The sequence below is a fragment of the Labrus mixtus genome, chromosome 16, assembly GCF_963584025.1.
Source record: "Labrus mixtus chromosome 16, fLabMix1.1, whole genome shotgun sequence".
NCBI classification, from domain to species: Eukaryota; Metazoa; Chordata; class Actinopteri; order Labriformes; family Labridae; genus Labrus; species Labrus mixtus.
This window is the reverse complement of record NC_083627.1, coordinates 19,959,227-19,979,926: the sequence shown is the minus strand read 5'-3', so window position 1 is coordinate 19,979,926 and position 20,700 is coordinate 19,959,227. Positions and strand designations below refer to the sequence as shown.

At 39.8% G+C, this 20,700-nt stretch overlaps 1 long non-coding RNA gene and 1 gene segment (V, D, J or C); one reads left to right on the top strand and one right to left on the bottom strand.

Moving 5' to 3' along the window:
* Nucleotides 1–20,700, bottom strand: part of LOC132990871 (Ig kappa-b4 chain C region-like) — a 637,710-nt gene that overhangs the window by 133,471 nt on the left and 483,539 nt on the right.
* On the top strand, nt 16,598–18,041 carry LOC132991619 (uncharacterized). Its single transcript, XR_009676213.1, has 2 exons — nt 16,598–16,976; nt 17,585–18,041. It is a non-coding gene; the product is annotated as an uncharacterized LOC132991619 (long non-coding RNA).

The following is a 20,700-nucleotide window of genomic DNA, read 5'->3' as shown; positions in this document are numbered from 1 at the left end:
TGAAAACCTCCAAAAATAATCTGTAAAAAAGTATGAATCTAAGTGTTGTTAACGTTTGGGTCCTTTTATAAACGTGTTCACTTTGCAGCTTATCTTCAGTAAATGTAGTTTGTTCAGACTTATTTTCTTAATGCTCTTTTCAAACAAATTTATCAATAAACAGAGTTATACTATAAACTGTTCTCTGTTTTATGGACCTAGTTAGCAGACAAAGTTGTAAAGTGCATCTGTTATTCTGCAGCTGTTCAGTCAGATCAGTTCCTCTACAGCTGACGGAGGTTTTTGTAAGATGTTGTATCACTGTGTGAACGGGAAGCTGCTACCCTGCTGACAATAATAATCTCCTGAATCTTCAGTCTGGACTCCACTGATGGTCAAAGTAAAGTCAGTTCCAGACTGACTCCCACTGAAACGATCTGAAACTCCAGACTGACGGTTGGAAGTCTACCTAATCAGGAGCTTAGGGGCTTCTCCATGTTTCTGAAGATAACAGTCTACCTCATTGTCCACATGTGAACTTGCTTTACATCTGATAGAGACAGTTTGTCCTAGAACAACAGACAGAGATCCAGGAGTCTGAGTCAGGAGGATGTCTCCTGAGGAACCTGAAGAAACATGAAAAAAGAGGAGAAGGATTATTGAGACAAATCCAGCTCAGAGAGAGATGATCATCATCCAAACAGAAGAGTCTCATTCTGTAAATTCTGCAGCAGCACATCAATTCAATGAACCTGGTTACACCATGAGGAAAACTTTTCAGATAAGAGTCTGACCCTGAACAAGGAGCCCCAGGGTGACCGTCAGTAGAACCAGTGACATCATGCTTGTGCTGCAGGTGTGTCAGAGTCCCTGAAAGGTGTGGACAGACACTGATCAACACTGGAGAGCAGAGAGGCTGAACCCTTATATGCAAACACACAGAGTCACTGAACTGTAGCTGTACTCAACTGATCAGGATGTTTCTCCCTGACAGATTTGACCAGTTCAACATTTAAATTCTTCATAGGCTGTAGAAGAACGGTAAAAGACTTAAGTTAAACAAAATAATCCTGTGCGGATTTGTGTTAATTCAAAAATGGAAAAAAAGGGCAGGACATTTATTCTGATTGAAACATTTAATCACACTGCAGATATTTATCCTTTTACAGACGAGGACAATGGATTGTGTTTCAAAGGGTTTTCTCTTATTCCTTCAAGTAACGGACATCTCACCTGCACACCACATAGGACTGTACACCAATAAAACAATTCTGGCATGACATCACTGACCACCTCTCTGTACTCTTGAGCTGCCACATCCCATGTTCACCCACACTCTGAAAAAGAGAAAAAACAGAAAGAACAGCACAGTAAGGACAGACTAACAGACATTGCAACATTACACACAAATCATAAAGACAACAACAATAAAGGTAAAACTACAGAAAACAGGAAATACATCACAATCATACATTAAAAGCTTGTTTGAAGAGGTGAGTTTTGATCAGTGATTTGAAAGTAGGAGGGTCGGTGCAGTGTTGAATATGTGTAGGGAGTGAGTTCCAGAGGGAGGGCAGCTATGGAGAAGGCTCTGTCCCCCCAGGTTTGGTACTTGGTTCTAAGAGGGGGAGATAGGAGGTTTTGAAGAACGGAGGCTGCGTGCAGGAGTGTGAGGGTGAAAGAGAGCCGTGAGGTAGGAGGGGGTCTGGTGGTTAAGGGCTTTATGTGTGAGGAGAAGGATTTTGAATTGGATACGATAAGGGACAGGGAGCCAGTGGAGATTTTGCAGGACAGGGGTGATGTGTTCGCGTGTTCGGGTGTGGGTGAGCTGTTGAATCAAATCACAACACTCAGAGGTTCTTCAATAAACGACTCGCAGTGAGCTGGAATAAAAACAACATTTCAATCCTGATGTGGATTTTATTAATGCACCACTCTCTACACCTGTAGAGCCCCGTCCTCCCTTGTTCTTCATCTGTCTATGCGAGTGACAGAGAGGATAATAGAAACAGGGTATCAGGGTAAAAATGGCGCCCTGCATCACACACGGGCAGTTAGGACCCTCCAATAGGAAACTATAGAATCAGGCTGATCATGTCGCTGACGCTTGTTAGGACACGTTGTAACAGTAGAAATGTTTTTTCAAATCTGATAAAAATTAATGTTTAAGATTACTGTGAAATATCCTCTACTGAAAACATACTAAAGAAATACAAAATAGAAACATGTAAAGATTTTCACTCTTTCAGTTTAAGGTGGGTTAGAAACTAAACTTCAAATAAAGTACAGCCCATTATTGATTCTAAAACCCTACTACTACTTTCATGCTGGATTGTCATTGGAAAAAAACATTTGTATTGTATTAATTAGATGAAAACATATTTTCTTTTATCTCAAACAGGAAATGAGACGACAGGGACTGGAGTCACAGGAACAGAGACGGTTAAAGGTAAATTCTATTAGTTATGTAATGAAATATGATTTCAATTACTCTTTCACAGTCTGTCGCTCTAAAAATGCATTTTAAAATTCATACAAGTGTAATTATGTGTTATAGGCAATTGAGGCAAGACAAGACAGAATGGAAGCTTTTGAAGAGCCTACTGATGGTGTGCCGCTCAAATTTAAGTTTCCTAATGGATTGGAGAGGACGAGGAAGTTTGTCTTGTCTGAATCTATTCAGGTTATCACTTTACCTGTCTTAATGTTAACCTCTGAGAAGGAGTTCACCTCTGATGTTAAGTTTTGCTCTGGGTTGTGCATAGTATGATAATTCATAGATGTAAAGTCCTGTTTCTGTTCTCTGCTTTAGACATTGTTTGATTTTGTTGGGCAAGAGGAAATGGCCAGTGAGGTTTTTTGTCTTAGAGAAGCAGCATCAACCAAAGTACTGGAAAGCACACTGTCAGGATCCATTGAGCAGTGAGCATGTGACCCGAGCAATGCTTGCCCTGCCATAGACCAACAGAGCCCTTCACCTGCTCCTTCTTCTCCTCCTCCTCCTCCTCCTCTTCCTTCTCCTCCTCACCAGTCTCCTGTACGATCACTGCCTCTTCAGCCAACTCTTAGAACAATAGTGGAGAATTCTCAAACTTCAAAGTTGCCTTTAGTCATCTAAGTTTTATATTTGTTTTTATGTTACAGAATTGATCTGCAAACTGTCTTGATGAAGCTCCTCAGCAAAGTGGATCTCACCTGTAATCACACAAGCAATCAAATAAACGTTTGCAGAGACTACATCTTGCAGGGTAGCCTTCAAGCGTTTAAACGACGGCGCTTTGACCCAGGAGCAAAGCTGGATGTGATATTTGTCGACAGTGAGGGGGAAGGAGAAGGGGCTGTGGATGACGGAGGGCCAACCAGGGAATACCTGCGGTTGGTAATGAGGGCTGTACAGCACTCAAAGATATTTGATGGGCCTGAGAATGATAGGCTGTTGGCTCTTGATACTCATTGTAAGTAATTATTTAAAAAGAAGTGTAACCTGTATAAAACAAATTATTTGAATCTTTACATAAATGTTTGTTTTTCAGATCTTGAGACTGGACTGTACACCCTGATTGGAAAGATGGCGACCGTGTGTATAGTCCATGGTGGAGTTGGCCCATCCTTCTTTTCTAAGCGTCTCTTTCTCCAGCTTTGTGGTAGATCTCCACCTCCTGCTTCATTGGATGAAGTGGGAGACCAGTCTTTCAGAGAAAAGTTATTAAAGGTGTGTATTGCACAGTTTTTGAAGCCTGGTCATTACATTTTCACTGTAGATTTTTTCCCCTAAATAGGACTACTCTCATTATTGTGTTTTTTGAGATAAAAGAAGCTCAGACTGTCCATGAGGCAAATGATGCAATCACAGATGCAGAAGACAGTCTGAGCATGATGGGAACTCTGCGATACATCACATCCTTGGAGCAGAGGGATTCCCTGGTCCAGTCTGCAGCACATTATTTTGTTGATGGGCGGATGCACGTGGCATTGAGACAGTGAGCAGTTTATCGATCAGGGCAAAACTGAGGGGTGTGAAAGGGTAAACTTGTTCATATAACATTGATTTGTAATGTTCTAATTTATGTGGGGTTTTTTCAGGTTTGAGGAAGGTTTCAAAACTCTGGGTTTCCTTGATGAGCTTAGGGCTCACCCTGGAATCTTTGAGGACCTGTTCACCAGTGCACCGGAACCACTGGAGGCCAAAGACTTGTCTACTTTGTTTGAAGTTGATTTCTCAGTCCCTGGAAGTAACAGACGACCCCTGGAAAATCAGACCATCTGTTTCTGGAGAGACTGGTTAATCGATATTGAGGGTACGATATTTCAATGGCATGTGTGTTTTTGGCTGGACCACTGAGCCAGCCCTAGGAATTGGAATCAGGTTAGGTTGATCTGTCAGTCATTTGTGTCTTATTGTGCAATTATAGTTTCATCAGTTTCATGTAGATGCAGTTGTACAATACTTGAAGCTTATTAGTGTGACAGGCATTTATATTTCTTTCCATGTGAGCTATAATTTCCTTTGCTCATGCCTTTGTAGAAGGAGAATGCAGCCCCTTGACGCTGGAAATGGTGCTGGAGTTTGCCTCTGGAGCTTCAGCAGTGCCTCCCCTGGGCTTCCCACAGCATCCTGTCATTAAATTTCTCCACGATGAAGACACTAAAATCTTTCCAGAGGCAAACACATGCGCCATAGTGCTCAGATTGCCAATTCACAAACAATATGAGAAATTCAAAAGCTGTATGACAGAAGGAATTCTGCAGGCTCCAGGTTTCGGCATTGCATAATGTAACCAGGGTCTTAGATAAACACTCTCTAAAATCTCAGCATTGTTTCAAAGCAACGTCCCAAAACCTGAGCATTTTCTGAAAAACTGCAGTATGTCAACATTTCCTAAAAAAAATTTTCTCAGCCTCTGTAGCAAATAAAAATGTATTAAAATCAATGAAAAGCTTACATGACTTTAACTGTAGAGCATTACCTTTGCCCTAAAATGAATAAAGATTTTATTTTAAATCTTTAAACTAGTGTTGTAGTCAAGACCACACTAACCGTGACAAAGACCTTCCCGAGACTAGAGAGCTCCGAGGCAAGACCAAGACATTTAGGGAACGAGACCGAGTCCAGACCAAGACAATCAAAATATCAATAAAATATCACAGAAATTATTTACACAAAATGTGTATCATTTATACACAAAAATGTTTAAAAAATCCATTGTTTAATTGAAGTTTGTGTCTAAATAAATCTGACAGCGACAAACAAGGTCTCTGCAATTTGTTTTCAGTGCAGCATTCTGTGGACCAAAGGTTGAAGTCAGTTCAGGCTTTAAAGTTCAAGTTCATTACATTCTAGGGCAAAGCCCTCCTCAGACTTATGTAACGTTGCTGCAATTTTCTTCAAATTAAAACAGCTTTTTCAGTGCATTTGTGTTAAGTAATTATAACTGAACACAAGAATAATTAGTAGTTATAGTATGGTTATACTATTAAGAGAGGTTAATATTTGGGAGTCAAATATTTCAGAACTGATATGACGTTTACTGATATTTCCATGTTAAAGTACAACTCGCACCTTTTTTTCCCCTCAAATGTGATTATCAGTGACATGTTCCAATGTTATGCAATGGAGGCAGGACATTTTGCAGTTGTACAATACAATTTTAATTGTATTTTTCAAGAAAAAATATGCAGTGTCTTTGATTTCTGAGGTAAAATGACAGTGTGTAAAGTGGTGTACTGCAAGAAGTAGTCTTATTATTGGTCATTAGACAAAATATTACATTACTTAACTATGATCATATAGAGGGTACTTTAAATAAAAGAATGAGCGGATTCCTCACCTGCCTTTAATATTTGTTGAAACAATATTATAATAGTAAAACATTGTCAGTGAACATTTACTATACAATGTCTAAATGCAGGAGTATTTTCAGTGTGGTAATACCACTTTTGCTTCTGTACAGGAGCAGAATACTTCTTCCATCATAAGTTATGGTATATGGTAATTTACCATACCTACCAAAGCGCTATATAAGCTCAAGTGCATTTACCATTACCATTTATAACACAAGTTAAGATTCGTACTACAAAGTAGCTGCTCTGTGGTAACCATGGAGACCAACAAAGTAACAGTGCAGGAGAGTGTTTGGGTTGCATAGAATGAGACTAGTTTTATTTAAACTGTGGAACTAGTTGAGTTGGTGGAGTTAAAATAATCTGTTGTTGATTTTTACTTGTTACCACTATTTTCTGCTTGTATTACTGTTGTATAAAAGCAACACCACACTCGAGGTCGAGATGCTGTTCTGGATATCATCACTGCTACGATTCTGTCGTAGACACACGCCGCAGTGACGATATTAAGTACAACATCACTCCCTACTGTGTGATATTACTTTAAATTGTCGTCCAATGTATCAGTTTGGTCTTAACTATTATACACTATTATTTTCACTTTGGGGCAACACAAGCATATTTGCAATTACTGTGCAGCAAGTCTGGTATTTCTGTGTCATATCTGGAATATCTTCAACTGCCTGGATGACGAATTGCTGTGAAGTGAGGTGGATTCTGGGTTCTTCCACAACAACAGCTGGGAAATGGTCATCGTCATCAAGACTGGGGAAAGTGCCAATCCCATGGTGTGCCAAAATGGCCTCCAAACTTTGTTCACTGTAACGGTCCTCACCAAACACATTGTTGATGGCTGTGCTGTCCATCTCCATATTGGCCAGCATTCCTGCAATCCAGATTTGGACAGGTGTTCTGTTGTTTTCTGTGCGCAGACTGTGGTTATTCCAGGCATTTCTGAAGTTCTGAAGTCTTTTCTGAATTTCTGGCAGAAAGACAATTTGCAGTGCCATTTTGTGGAGTTCATCCTCAGGATCAAGAAGCTCAGAATTCTCAAGAGAGTAAAATGTATCATAGAAAGATTGTAGAACATGCAGAAAAACATCTCTCCAAAGACGTTCTATTATTTGGTTATGGACAGACTCGCCTGTGATGTGACTCCTCCTCTCCACACCTTGAACAAGGTTCATGAATAGTGCAACTTGTGAATTCTCACCTCCATAGTCTGATCTAACTCTGGAAGGAAGGCCATACATGCAGGTGGCTTTTACAAACTGTGTCAGTACAGTGGAGGCACGATTATTTGTGTTGCAATTCAAGTATGTGATCAGTCGAGAGTGTCCATCAATGGCTCCATGGACCACCAAACCCCACCTTGTGATAAACATAAAGGAGAAAGGTACATTTGATTATCAATCTAACAGATTGGTGGAGTTGTTTTTATACCTCTAGATTATAGTACATTGAAATTACATTTCGCCAAGTAGAAATATATTTGTAATGTGTAAAATGGTTTTACAGATATGTCAAAATGTAATTTTGACATGTTGAAATGTAATTTCCACTAGTGAAAACTAAATTGCTACTTGTCAGCCAGACTGTTTTAATGTTAAAAGGGCTTGCCATAGCTTCTGTCTGCCAACGCACGTACTGCTGCAACTCTGTAATTCACTGTAACATCATCTAAACCCCCAGACACACCAATCTTTTTTACCTTTTGGGGCCATCTCCTAAAAACTTCTACATGTCTCCACCTCTCCGCTCTCGTCCTGATACACCAATCGGATGTCCTTATATGGAGAGATGGGGGTGTGGTAGTATGCTGCCGATTTAGAATGATTCTGATTCACTCACATACGCCTGGTAGTGAGAACAAAATATGCTGGTACACACGTGTCATGAATCTGACGGTTATTTTGCGTATGCACTTATTTAATGCGCAGAGTGAGAACATTTCTACACACATATTAGTGAATGAGGACCAATGAGAGGGAGGGAGACAGTGGGACAGACAGAAGTCTTAGAAAAACCCTAAATGTTGCATAATATGAGCATAAAGCTCTTAAGACTAACAAATGGAGTCGATTTGCCCTGTACAACATCAGGAAGATCAGACCTTACCTGTCAGAACATGCTACACAGCTCCTGGTACAGGATCTTGTGATATCACACATCAACTATTGCAACTCTCTACTGGCAGGTCTTCCTACATGCACTATCAAACCCCTGCAGATGAAATAAAATGCAGCAGCACGACTGGTCTTCAACCTTCCTAAAAGAGCACATGTCACTCTGCTGTTCATCTCCTTACACTGGCTCCCAGTTACTGCTCGCATCAAATTTAAAACTCTGCTGCTCACTTACAAAACAGACACAAAAACGGCTCCTCCTTACTTTAACTCTCTCATCCAGGTCTACACTCCCTCCCCCCCACTACGCTCTGCCAATGAAAGGCGTCTGATCCAACCTTCACAACAGGGTCCTAAGATGCTAAATAGTCTCTTCTCCTCTGTCGCCCCCTGGTGGTGGAATGAACTTCCAAACTCTATTCGATCTGCAGAGTCCCTCTGCACCTTTAAGAAAAAGCAAAAGACCCAGCACTTTATAAGTACCTACGACCTGATGACGATGGTTTAGATATTGTTGTTGATGATGATCATCTCGGACAACTGTGTGTGAGATTGAAAGGTTTCCATGGTGATATGAATTCAAAGGGACTGCTGTAATTTAATTCTGGGGAATTTAGTTGGATTTAACCTCTGAAACTCTCGATCTGTGTCCAAAGAAAATCAGCACATCACAACATATCTAACAGTTATGTGAGAATGTAGCTTGCTTCTCATCGTTTTAAATCAACACTAATAATAAACTACACAAACCATATTTGTGTAAGCGGACTTCAGGGTTGTAAACAGCATCCAGCAGTCTGTGTTGTCGCTCGTTTTCCTCTTTTGATCGACGAAGTTGCTCCTCATATTCTGCTATCGTTCTTTCAAACAGATCAAATATCTCTTCAGCAGCAGCAGTCAGTCTCTGGTTGACGAAAGATCTCAGTGTTTTAGCTTTAGACATTTTCACACACACACACACAGGTTTGTACAATTTAATGATGTCGACATTTTAAACTGATGGGAAACCAGCTGTCTTCTCACTTAGCTGCTTTATGTCAGAATGTCCTCATCCCGCCCATTCTGCTGATCCCTTTAAAAACATATCTCTTATAGTCTGTCTGTCAGTCTGCCTCTGTGTGTGTCTGTGATTGGCAGAGAATCATACCTACAGTTCAGCTGAAAGGCTTGGAGAGGGTAAAAGACTCCAGCAGCACTTGTAGTACGAAGATCAATTTGATGAAGTCCAAGGCAAATTTCCCACTGGGACAATACAGTTCATCTTATCTATCTTATCTTGTCTTATCTTATTAACTTAATATGACGCGTTTCAGCTTGTGAACTTTGATGGCCCTGCTGGAGGCTACAAGCTGAATCATGTTGCTCTTAAAAAGTTCATGAAGTTGATCTTCATCATACGAGTGTTGATTAATTCAAATGGTTGTTTAATTCTGATTTTTTTTATTGATCTTATTGACTGATATTTCTTTCTCTTCTCAGCCCTGATTGGTGAAACCTTAAGTATTTTTTATTATTTTTATCTTCTTTATTATTATATTTTATAGGCTTTTTTATCATGTTGGTCTGTTATTTCTTATCTGACAATCGTGTCCATTTTTGTTTGTAAAAGTGTCTGTGAGTTCTTTTGTTTGCTGTCCTGTAATTGTAAATGTATTTTATGTTTTTTGTTCGTACCTGCCTTTAGGGACTACAGATGAAATGTAGCTTTTGTGCTAATTCCGATTGATTTAAATTTGTGCTCTTTCAGCATCCCTTTAAATGCCACTAGAGCAGGGATGTCAGACATACGGCCCGACCCGTTGGCCGGATCCGGCCCGACAGCAGGTTTCATCCGGCCCGCGAGACGTTTTGGGAAGGAGGAGGAAATGTATTGAAAAATATTTTGAGATTTTTTATAAATTAAATATTTGTAATACGTATTTCTCCCGAATTGTATTAAAACCTATGTATAATGAGCAACTTAAAGGTTGATATCATGATATGAAAATTAATTAAATGGGGCACTTTGAACTATCTTCTCAGCAGGGAGTATCATAAAAAAGACGAGTCGAGCGCACAAGCTGCTCCTGCATTACGCTAATCAGCAAACAGGCTGAACACCTGAGAGAGGTGACACATGTAATGGGTGTGCCTGTCCTGCTGAAGTTCTAAACTTCACTGGATGCACATCTGTTACTGGTCATGATATCTGCGTTGTGTTCTGGTGTTGCGTTGAAAGAAGAAGTACTCGGACCACGATCTGATACTGGTTTCTCATTTATTGTGAACCGTGCTGGCTGCTGCATCTGCACAAGTCAAAAAGAAATACAAAAGTCTCAGTAACATGCAGTCTCTCTCACACACGCGGGTCTCCAGCTTAGCGCGGACTGCTTTTTAATTTATACATGCAAATAATGCATTTTTAACAAAGGTCAAATTCTGTTTTAAACAGCATTAATGTCTTTAAATAAAATGTAACACTAAATGAAATTAAATTATTTCAATGCTAAATGCATTTGCAGCACATGAATTACAACCAGCATAATTATTTATAGAAACAGTGAACATATAAAACACACATAAAATGCACATACCTGCACAAGTCAAAAAGAAATACAAAAGTCTCAGTAACATGCAGTCTCTCTCACACACGCGGGTCTCCAGTCCCCTGTTAGCAGATAAACACAAGGGAAACCCTGTAGCACTTGGAAACATGTGTCTGCTAATAAACTTCATAAAGTTCATTCACAAGTCTACATTTAAAACACAACTCTTCTGCATGTTCACCAACTTAAAGAGTAACCTCCAATTGCAAACTGCTGCACTTTACATTGTCTACAACAAGAAATAGTGCTAAACCATGAGCAGAGCAAACTATCCTTATCTTCTCTCAGTGAGCTTAGCGCGGACTGAGAGAAGCACAACACATGACGTCACGCACACTGCGACCTCTTAAAGTGACAGTACAGGTATTAACAGTTGAACTTCAGTGAGCCACAAAACACACATTAAACATGTTAAAACGAATATTTCTTCAATGTTTATCAGGATTTGGTGAAGTTTCAAATATAAAATAATAATAATAATAATTTTAACCTGGTTATACACAGAATGCAGGTTTTCAAGAGAGATCGAAGGAGCGATATTTCTTTAGTTTTATTTGGTCACAAGTTGCCAGAATTGTATCAAAGCTACGGGACTTAACGACAGGCACACCTTTGCACTGCGCGCGCATCCTGACAGTCTTCGGTTCTATGCACACTTCTTTCCAGTTTCTCCTGTCTTCGATGATGAAAAACAAAAGTTTTGGCTGATAATAACAAAGCTTCCTATGGAGTTAGCCACAAAGAGCAGCTCGTGCAAATGAAAAACAATCATCTCCGCCATGCGTAATGGCCCAGACCGTCTCCACACATCCAGACAGAAGTGTAGGTTGCGGTCACCGGCGTTGAGCCTGATGCATCTCCTGACTAGTTTTACCTCTGGTTATTGTAAAAACAGTAAATTAAAATGAATATTAACTGATTTTTAATTACAGATGGTTCATTTTTAGGTCACCCATAGGTGAACATGTTTTGTTGGTCACCTAAAAGTTTCAGCGCGACATCACTTCTAAATGCAGTAGCCTGCTGTTGCGACTTTATCACCAACTTTCATCAGACCGTAAAAATATAACTATTACTGAACATTTCATTCTTATCCAAATACGATATCACGCACAAGCTGCCCGAGCATACAGAGGTCCGCGGGTTTAACCGTGGAGCAGAGCTGAAATGCTTCCTCGAATTGCGCACAGAGATGGCAAAGATTCATGACGCATGAAGTCAGTGACAGAGTTAGATTACGATAGTGCGGACACGTAGAAGAACGGACTGCCAGACTCATATCAAAAGTCGTTTAACTGAGTTTACTTAGTTGAAAAACGTGCACTCCACACGGAGCTGATCAGACTGCATTGCGCAACGCTGAAGGATAAATTCAAGTCTGTTCGTTTGGAAACATGTTATCATTTTATAATGCCTAACACTAAAATATGTGAAGATGACTTTGGTCTTTGCATCAAAGACACTCTGTGTGTTTGTGATAACTTATTCATGTGAGCAGGTTTAATCTGTAATGAACCTTAAGGAGTGCAAACTGTGCTGTGGCCTGACACACACATATCTAAAGTCTCTCTCTCTCTCTCTCTCTAATGCACTGATCCCAGGGCAGGTAGAATAACCTGTGTCAAAGTTTCTATAACCTTGAACAGCAATATTAAAGCATAAAATAATAATCTCAAACAAAACATAATTATTGATGTTTTCTTCTGTAATGTGGTACATTTAAATATTTCCATGTGCCAACATGCAGTTTGTAATGACAGAGTTAACCCCTGCTTAAAGTACTTCTACATTTTCTGCGTTAACATGCAGTTTTCTATACAAGTACCTTTTTTTTGTCTTTTTTTCTAATCACACATTAGTCTATAAATCCATGTGTCAAGTTATAGTGATGTCTGCAAAATTAGTCCGGCCCACTTGAGGTCTCATTTGAACAAATCCGGCCCCCGACCCAATAGAACTTTGACACCCCTGCACTAGAGTGACCAGATCACTTCGCCGCAAGTCAGCCTATAGTGCACGGCTATTGAATTAGTTTTTACTGAGAGCCAGATACCAAAAATGGATACCAAATGAGGGGCCTGAGGCTTGAAATATGGGTAATCATATTTGAAGCTTTTTGAATACCATTGGGAACAACAACATATTGGAAAGTGCATACTGTATTTTTAAATGCACAACAGCAACATTGCATTGCATCATGACACAACATAAAAAAAGTCATGTCTACATTCAAATGGCCATATAACGTGAGCAATAGTCCGAGTGAGCAATACCAGACATTTAGAAATTTAGCCATTTCATTAACAGACAAGATGGGCTTAAGTGCACTCAATTATAACAATAAAGGTGCAAACTATCAAGGCAAATATTGCATCATCAGACACCTTAATAAACAGTCCGTGTGAGCCATACCACATCTATGGCTAGATTACGTGCATAATATAACATTAAGTGAATATTAAGACACCTGAGTAACATTTAAATTGTAACAAACAACCTGCAAAACTTAATCCTAAATAGTAACAATACTGCTGCCTAGAACAGTCTGCTCAGCCAGCAGTTGCTAACTATGGATAGAAATCCAACAATGACAGTGCAGAGTTTTTTTTACAAGGAAAATCCTTCAGTATTGAAAATGCACCATTTATCAAAAATCTGTCCACACCAGTGGCCACATTAAGTGCATAATATTGCATTATTGATATAAAAGATTCAGCAGTAATATTCAAACTGGTGCAAACAACCTGCAAATATCAAAATGTGTAACTTACAACTGTTGTTTATCATGTAGCCAACATTTAATGAGAGAAATGACATTTTTTTGATTTAGCAAGAGCACTGAAGTCAGGAGTGTAGGTTGTCAGAGCAATGCGCAGACAGTGGTGCAGATGCTGGGCAGTGAGTGATGCACGGTTAGTAGTCTTAATGGCATTCATGTGTGAGAATGAGGATTCACATGTGTAAGTTGAGCCAAACATAGTGAGGATGAAAAGCGCCAGACTCCTTGAATGAGGGAATTTTTCCTTGCTCACTGCATGAGTCCAGAACTTTTGAAAACCTGTCAGCTGGAATGACTGGCGCAGGTCATCACATGACTGAATGTCAATCAGTTCAAGTTGCAAAGATGCCTCATCCAGTGAGGTGACCAGTTCCTTTGCATTAAATGCAAACTCTCCCTCGACATCCACACAGAAAGGGTCCTTCACAAATGTCATTACTTCTGTGGGGATACTGAAATGTTCAAATCTTGAGGCAAAGTTTATTTTCAAGGCATCTATAAATCTCGTCATTGCCTCTGTGATAGGTAGGCCTGATTTACACAGTGTGGGGAAATTAAGCATTTTGCCTGGACATAGATCAGCAGAAAAAAGAGAGAGCTTTCTCTGAAAAGCATTAAGTCTCTCCACAAGCTGAATCGCTGTTTTATCCCTGCCTTGCAGCTCCGTGTTAAGTTGGTTCATGTGATGGAAAATGTCGCACAAAAAGCAAACAGTAGCACAAAAGTCCTCGTTCTCCATAAGACACAGAAAAGTATTGGTCTTTTTCTACTTTGAATTACGGAGAAACACCAGTATCTCCTCTCTGAGTTCACAAAAACGTTTCAATGCGTTTCCTTTGCTGAGCCATGGGGTTTATGGGTAAGCAAGTCATTATATTGTGATGATATGTCCATCAACAACTGTCTGAAAAGGCGGTGCTGTAAGCTGGAGGTACAACGAATAAAGTTAATTACTGCCATGACAGAGTCCATGGTTTCTTTTAACTCACCGCTTAGTTTAGCACACAGGAGACTTTGGTGGATCAAACAATGTAGTGATCTCAGCTGTGGAGAAACAACCACCAACCTGATGATGAAGCTCTCTCTTGTTCGGTACGAGCCCGAAAAAGTGTGCGACGTCTTTGGTCATAACATGCAGTCAGCCCCAATATCTTCTGGTGGCGAGCATCAGACCCCAGCGGGAAAACCGTGTCAAAGTTTGCATGGGCCAAGTTGTATTCCTTGCACACCGATACGCACTTGTTGCATAGTAAACACATGGGCCTCATAGAAACAGAAATAAACAGATACTTCTTTGTCCATTCGGTGTTAAATTGTCTGTTTTCTGAGTCCACTTTTCATTTTTTTAAAGTAGAAAGAGACATTATGAACGGTGCTAGCAAAAACCGGATCTCTGGTGCTGCTTATGAGTGCATTGAGACCGCGGCGATGAGAGCAGTGCATGCGTCAAGAAGGAACGAAAACAGGAGATGGATAAACAAGAATAATTGCGACACCATGAGGTGAGACCAGGGTGAGACACACAAATTGGGAAAAAAATCTGTGCCTCTGTCTCATGGTAATACGGATATCATACACGTCGGCAATTTAAAAATGAATAAAACATACAGTGATACATTTTTAAGAGTAAAGACTTCTTAAAGGGCCACTAAAAATGACGTTGCGGGCCGGACCCGGCCCCAGGGCTGCCAATTGAATAGCCCTGCTGTAGTGTGTTCCAAGAAGAGGAGGTGGAGTACCTAAAGGCCATCTTATCTATTTCTGTGTGGACCTTAGGTACACATAGCAATAACAGGTCAGACGAGCGTAGGCTATAGCTACTGATGTTGTGTGAAATTAGAGCGCATAGATAGGAGGGGAGTAGACCAAGAATGGACTTATGAATAAATGTGAGCCAATGGGTGTGCCTCCACATAGCCAGAGAGGGCCAACCAGGTACAGTGATGTGTCAGAGCTTTGCAGCCAGTCACAGACCTCAATGCGCAATGATACACAGCATCAAGGGGTTTCAAGGCGGTGGGAGAGGCATGCATGTATACAATGTCACCGTAATCAAAAACAGGCATAATTGTAGATTGCACAATGGTTTTCCTACTGGCAGTGGAGAAGCAGGATTTGTTTCTGTATAAGAATCCTATTTTTATTCTAATATTTTCAGAAAGAGAGCCTATTGTCCAGCCAAATCCCTAGGTATTTATAGGATTCTACCCTCTCAGTTTGGGAACCCTGAAGTGTGTGAATACCAATAGGAATATTGTTCACATAGGACCTTGAAAATAAAACACATTTTGTTTTATCAGAATTTAAGATATGCTTGTGATTAATGAGAGCTATATGAAAGGCATCAAAAGCTGACTGCAAAGTTTAAATAGCTAATTGACAAGAGGCGCTGGTGGCATACAGGATTGTGTCGTCTGCATAAAAATGTACATCACAATGTGGGGAAGAGAGCACCATGTTATTTATATACAAAGAAAATAAAAGTGGACCTAAAATAGACCCTTGTGGGACACCTTAGCTAATTTCAAGAGAGCTCGATCTAATACCTTCAGCAACAACAGCTTGAGTTCTCCCTGAGAGATAATCATAAAACAAGTTAACAGAGAGCTCATCAAATCCTATTGAAGATAGCTTATTTATTAAAATGCTGTGGTCGACAGTATCAAAGGCTTTGGATAAATCAATAAAGAGAGCAGCACAATGTTGACAGTTATCGAGATGATTAACAATATTGTTTATCACAAGTGTTGCTGCTGTGATTGTGCTATGCCCTGTTCTGAAACCTTACTGCTGAGTTTGCAATATGTTGTTGGCCCCCAAGAAGGCCCTTAACTGAGAATGAACTAAATATTCAAGGATTTTGGCTAAGCAGCTTAATTTCTCATTAAGCTCATCCAAGACCAAAACAATGGATTTTTACTGCCAAATTTACAAATGCTTTCTCACTGTATGTCAGAACAGATAACATCATATTCTAATCGTAACTTATAGGCTAAAGCCAACATGAACAGCTGTTCATATTGTAGATTGAAACACAAATATATGATACTATTTCTTTCCATTTCTAATGAGAAACAGCTGATTGAAGTTATGCAAATACCTCGTTGGGCTGAAGGGAAAAGTATATAGAAACACAAAGAAAGTAAGAAAAATGCCTGCACGAAGGAGAGGAAGACAACCAGGACAAGGGAGAGGAAGAGGAGTACCAGGACAAAGGAGAGGAGTGGGACAAGGGAGAGAAGTGGGACAAGGGCAAGGTAGAGGAAGAGGAGTTAGAATGTGTGGTGGCGTTCAAAGAAGGACCAGAGCTAGGGTAACTGATGAAATAAGAGCTGCTATCATAGAGCATGTCATAAACCACAGACTATCATACAGAGAGGCTGGTGAACACATCTCAGCCGGGACCATAGACTGTAGATATTACTGGACAAACCCTGACCCGTCTGTTATATAGGCAGCAAATGAGTCCAATCGAGGGCCGCATCCATATTGGATTTGCAGTCTCAACCTAACTTTGGATCAACCTAGCAACAGCAGTAAGGCGGGACCGGCGGGACTTAACTCCGCCCATTCAGCGCGACGTTAGCAGTCCACTTTACAACATAGCTAACGGCTAGGCTGCTATCATCCCCTATTCCTGCTCGTCCTGAGAAAACTCTATAAACAGTAAGTTAACATTTAACTTTTCTACAACACAGTTAAAACGAATTATATTCAACCCAAATATTTAATTAAAGTCTTAAAACTACACTTTTTTAAATATACAATTATGGTTATTAGTTATTTGTCAGAGAAGTTAGACTTTGTCAGTGTTAGCAGAGAAATACATTAGCAAAGTTTTATCCATAGACTGTAAATAAATATGTTAGACATCCAGAAGAAATCCATATTACAAAGCATACAGTTCATGTTACTGTTCTGACAAAAAGAGGAATGTCTGTGTCTTATATTTACTGATGTCAACAGCGATGTGGGTGAACATGACAATTTAAAAATAATTATTTAGTATTTATCATAAGACATTTGTTTTCTATAGAACCCTGTGAAGTTATGGAGTCTGTGGACAGTGTCAGCTTCACACCAAAAACAAAAAGTATTAGAAAAAATTGTGTTTAAGACTGGCATCTATTATTATGAGTTGCAGCTATCTTGTTCAATATTATTCCTACAGATAAGGCTAATAACAAAAAACACCCTGAGCTGTCACATGTAGTTAACTGTACATTTTGTCTTGTCTGAGGCATTAATTGAACACCTTTGTATTTCTCCTATAGACACAGTGTGGATTATTGGTGACTTGTCCGTCGAGGTGCCTAGAGAGCTGCAGAGACAGAAGAAGAAACCTGGGCCTCAACAACATCTGCATTTGTTGGTTCTTCTGGGGTGGACTTCGGTTGCTTCTCTTCAACAGCTCGCTGCGAGGGAGGTCTCCCCCGGATGGCCTGAGTGATGACACCCACAGGCTGAGAGCTGAGGCGTGTTTTATGCCTCCTGACAAATCGTTACACCGCACCCGCCTGTCAAGCTGGTCAGCTACACGCCTTATTGTGAATAACTCTTATCCTTCATCAAATCAAACGACCCCCGTACAGTGTGTGTCGATCGAGACATGAGCTAATCAGACCTATTTGTTTGTTTTGTACCAAGCTGTAAACATGTTAATCTCTGCTGTAAAAACAGGCTTTTTGAATGTGGTTTTTCAGATTAAATAAATATTTCAATATAAATGCACTCCTTTATGTCTACTCATGAGTATACATTTCAGATTTGAATTGACAAGACTAAAATGTGCATTAATGCTAAACTCAATAGCTTAGTAAGTCTACTTTTACACAACTTTTTATTCTTTTGACATTTTTTTTGACCAAATACTAATGTAGTTCAAAATTTGCCCTTAAACACAGCCCCATTCTCAAATCAAGATACATGGAGAGTAAATAAGATCAATAACTTGTGAATAAAAACAGAGTTAAAAATGATTTAGAAATGTAGTCTTCCCAGATCAATATCACATAATATCAACTTCTCCCATCTAAACTGGACAAAGGGTTTTAAAATGGGAAGAAAATGGTTTGATTGCAAGTTGTTTGGAGGAGATCTATTTTTATTTGAACAGCTGAAGCATGATGCAAGGTGCAAACCCTCCTCCTTCTTCTGAAGCCTGTGGATGATGTACTGCTGTCTTATCTGCTGGCCATCTTCTCTCACCAGAACTTCGACTGTTGAAAAGTCATTCTGAAGAAGCTCGAGCATGTGACATGGATCCAGGAGAACATGGACTTTTAGTGCGGGGTCTTCAGGATCATTGTTTTGTTCTCATCTATTTTTCTGTATTCATCTGAGTATGAGAGCACATTTATAAATTCAACAGTGTACTACCCAGACAACAAAGATACAGTATTCAGGTAATCAACATCTATTCAAAGTTAAGAAGATAAACCTTATTGTAATCATGCTATTTTCAGCTCTCTCACTGACTTGCACAATGATATTCCACATCAAATTGTCTCAGATTTTGTGTGAGGAAAGATTAAGCAATTTATTGTGGCTATTACTTCATCTTAACATGAAACAAATATAACCTGAATTATTTAAATCATTAACAGGTCCCAACTCTCTGTGCTTTAGTACAGAACATACAGTAGCTCATCTGTTATTAACATGAGCTCGGTACATGGCTGTATTCTTCAAACTATTTCTTGTACTTATTGCTTTATATCTTATTTTCATTCCATATGTTATTTATATTTTATATTTCTACTGCTATATTCTTTGTAAGAGCATCTGTAACGATTAAGAACTATATTAATAACCATATTAAAATTCCCTGAACTCATTTTTTTTAATTTGGTAACAGTTTGCACAAATCTTAAGACACTACGTCAACCATGTAACATTGATGTCATCCTCTATAACCTACACAGCATATTAGGTTCAGTTGAGTTAAGTTTATGTTAAGTACTGACGGATAATTACTACACAAAGTTTGTTTTTTAATGTCGACATTTACGTGGAGTATAACATTCATCATAACGTCAGATAACCATATTTACAGTCTGCGGTTAACCACCGAGGTGAACCTTTAGCTTCTAACATCACACAAACTCATTATTTTCAACAACAAACATTTCTAAACCATTGACCGTAAATAATGGGCTACACTGAGTACAGTTAGCCGACTGGTTTACAAGCTAACGCTAAACAAGCTAGGTCCGTAAATATAAATACCGACACATGAGTATGCAGTAAATATAACACTACTATATCACTTACCGAAAAAAACTGAAGCATCAACTTGTTGGATGGTCTGTTAACTGCACAGCAAGCCATGTATGTTGTCAGATATGTGTTAAACAAACTCTCCAAACGAAGTAAAAAAGACGAGAAATCAGACGGATCAAGCTGCTACCTAGCCTCCTGACCTGCTGACCTGACAGACAGATGCAGCATGCAGAGCTGTCAATCAAATCTGCCACATCCCTTATATGGGCATAGCCGTTTCCCTTAATAAAATCAAATCTGACGAGTTGTAAAAAAATTCACCCCCCCCCCCCCTGGTAAAAACAGGCTTTTTTGGCTGTGGGCTTATGGCACTTCCGGCGCTTCTGCAGCCAGCCTCAAGCGGAACCTCGAGGAACTGCAGTTTTTTGTACTTCTGCATTGGCTTCATTTTTCGAGACCGGAGGTTGCCCCTTGGCCGGGACACAGTGGCATCCATTGTCCGGATTTTTCGACAAGCCAACAGGTTGGATATTTTACAAGGCTTCTCCTACTGCAAAGTGTAGATCAATTTACCATGTATTACAGGAACTGTATGCCTCCGGTCTCTCATATGTAACTGTGTTTTGTCTCTCTAAGGATTCAACATCTACCTCCCTCAGGGGTAAGAAGGAAGCTCCTAAATGAAGAGCAGGAACTTGCCATTGTCAACGTGGTGATTTCTGACAATAAAATAAAACTGAAGGACATTCAGTCCAGAGTTGTAGAGGGCAACCTTGTCTTAGGAACATTGTATCAATCAGCATAAATCCATTTCTCAGACTCTAGCTAATCACAGAAGCCATTTTCACATATGCACTCCGGATAATATCTAGATAATTACAGGAGGAACACTCCTGAGATTCTCCCGACCTAGCCGTTCACATGTGCTCCTCACAGCGGGGGGCTATCCCTGTCAGAGGGGAGGGGGGGCGGGGGATTTCCCGAGGTGATACGTGAGGTAAATAAACAACGCGGAAGTAGCGGCCGTAGCAACAGAGTCCGCTACACGATGTTATAATGAGAATATTTGCCTTTATATCAATGCTATGTGTAATCCAATGGAATGACAACATCCACAACAGAGAGGAGAACAACATACTGACGAACAGAAAACATAATGCAGCCGTTT